Genomic DNA, 2,727 nt, shown 5'->3' with positions numbered 1-2,727 from the left:
GCCTCAGCCTCCCAAGTAGCTGAGACCACAGGCGCCTGCCACAACACCCAGCTATTCTTTGGTGGCAGCCGTCATTGTTGTTTGGCGGGCCCGGGCTGGATTTGAACCTGCCACCTTAGGTGTATGTGGCTAGCACCTTAGTCACTTGAGCCACAGGCGCTTAGCCGAGAGTGGTAACTTTCAGGACTGTGCCACCCAGTGTCTGGACTATAACCTGGGCTCAATAGGTATGCCTGGGCCCAGGACTCTAATGGGCTCCCATGGCCAGCAAGGCCCAAGGGTAATAATCCTGAGCCTGGCCTGTAGCCATCCCAGCTATGACCAGCAGATGGCTGTATGTTCACACAGATGTCACCACAGGCCGCCTCAGTATGGGACCTAATTTGTCTATTGTGTTCATAGTGGTGGGGACCCGGAAATCAGAAGGCCTTGGGGTGTTTCACTAGGGATTAGCCCCTCCTACTTAACCTAAGGTAAGAGTGTTACCCCAAATTGTTTAGAATATCTGGGCTCAGCGCCTGTGGCTCAATACAGCTAGGGCGCCAGCCACATACACCTAAGGTGGTGGGTTCAAATCCAGCCTGGGCCTGCCAAACAACAATAATGGCTGCAACCAAAAAATAGCTGGGCGTTGTGGCAGGAGCCTGTGGTCCCAGCTGCTTGGGAGGCTGAGACAGGAGACTCACTTGAGCCCAGGAGTTGGAGGTTGCTGTGAGCAGTGAAGCCATGGCACTCTACCCGGGAGGACAGCTTCAGACTCTGTCTCAAAAAAAAAAAAAAGAGAATATCTGGGCGGCACCTGCGGCTCAAGGAGTAGGGTGCTGGCCCCATATACCAGAGGTGGCTTGTTCAAACCTGACCCTGGCCAAAAAACTGCAAAAAAACAAAAAGATCTGTCCTAGTCCCCACATTGCCACCTGACCCCAAATGAGGTCATAGCCTAGGGTCCATGGACCTCAAAGCCTGGCCTTAATGGACAACAGCCAGATAGGTGTCACCATGCCCCTGGACTATTGCCAGACTCTGCAGCCCACCTTACCTGCTCCTCTTGAGTCTTGCCTGTGGACACCACAGGAGATTGAGATTAGAACTATTCCAGCAGGCTCAGCGCCTATAGCTCAACCGGCTAAGGCGCCAGCCACGTACACCTAAGGTGGCGGGTTTGAATCCCCAGCCCGGACCCGCCAAACAACAATGATGGCTGCAACCAAAAAATAGCCGGGTGTTGTGGTGGGCGCCTGTGGTCCCAGCTACTTGGGAGGCGGAGGCAGCAGACTCGCTTGAGCCCAGGAGTTGGAGGTTGCTGTGAGCTGTAATGCCACGGCACTCTGCCCAGGGGGATAGCTTGAGGCTCTGTCTCAAAAAAAAAAAAAAAAAAGAACTATTCCAGCAAACAAGACTCAGCACCCTCACCCCACCACCCCCAAACACTTTGCTCTCTGCTGTGCCTGCACTCCTTAGGAGCTCCTAGGAGACAGATTCTCTGCCTTTGGCTATCAGCTCAATTCCCAGTCAGGGAAAAGGTAGTTCAGGGATAGGCTTCTGAGTCTAGAAAGTTGGCCTGCCAGTCTTTCTGAGGCTTGAACTTAAGTCCAAAGCAGGATCACCCTGTCCAGCCTGGACTTGTAGTTCTATGGGGCACTTCCCCATCCCCCCCTTAAGATGTCATGCATAAGGCTCTGTCATCCTCCACTATCCCCCCTACTGGTGTTCACTCTCCCTTGCCAGATGGCATCCAGTCTTCCACCACCACTATCCTAGCCTAGGGAAACTCCCTGTGGTGGACCTGCCCAGCTGACCCCAAAGCTGAAAACAATAGGAGTCAGGGCAGTACTTCCTCACTCCCACTGGGCTGTGCTCATTTCCTTCCTGCTGGCTGCCACAGGAAGTGTCCCTGCCCTGGGACAGTCTGGCCTGGCCTTTGTTTCCCCAGGGGTCCCCACCCTTGGAGCTTCTAAAGCCTTTGGCCTTTGCTAAAGCCAGCATAGTGGTACAAGGACATTGCACTTTCCCCTGCTATGTCCTGGACCCCTTGATCTCAGGGCCAGACTCCAGGGTATGCACCCACCTCCCCTACTCCACCACACAGCCTTCTGTTAGGAGAGAGGCCCCTTGGGATCAGAGAGGAGGGCCAATGGGTTGTTGAGGGATAGACTCAGGGTGATTTGAGGGTAGGCAGATTGGTTCCCATCTCTAGAGAGTTCTGCTGGATCTCTGTGGCAATCTTCCTTGGGGCTAGTCATATTATGAGCACTCCTCCTATAGGAACACACACTTTTTCCTCATGTTGCAAGGAGCCTGCCCCTATTCTGTGCACTGAACTCAGTGAAATTCACTCACAAATATCCTCAGCAGATCATTCTGCAGAACTTTCTCAGCCCCTGTCTCACCATCCCCCATCCAACAGTCACACTTAGCAACACATTGTCCTCTCTGTCACATGGGATGTTTCTGCTCTTGGTGGAAAAATGGGCTCAGTTCCTGGAAGTCCCTTTAACCCTCCCCCCAAGGGCTGGTTCTCTTCTTTGCCACCTGCTTTGGGGGCCCATCAGCTGACTCCCCCCCAAGTAGTTTGACTTCCCAAAGTACTTCACCTGGGCCTCTCCTCTCACATCCTATTGTTTTTGAGGATGGGCCCCAACCCCAAGGGAAGGTTGAAGAGAGGAGGTTCTGGCTCGGCGCCTGTGGCTCAAGCGGCTAAGGCGCCAGCCACATACACCTAAGGCG

This window comes from Otolemur garnettii, unplaced genomic scaffold (assembly GCF_000181295.1).
Source record: "Otolemur garnettii isolate 467f Iridium unplaced genomic scaffold, OtoGar3 scaffold00179, whole genome shotgun sequence".
Taxonomy (NCBI): domain Eukaryota; kingdom Metazoa; phylum Chordata; class Mammalia; order Primates; family Galagidae; genus Otolemur; species Otolemur garnettii.
Note: the sequence above shows the minus strand (reverse complement) of the source record.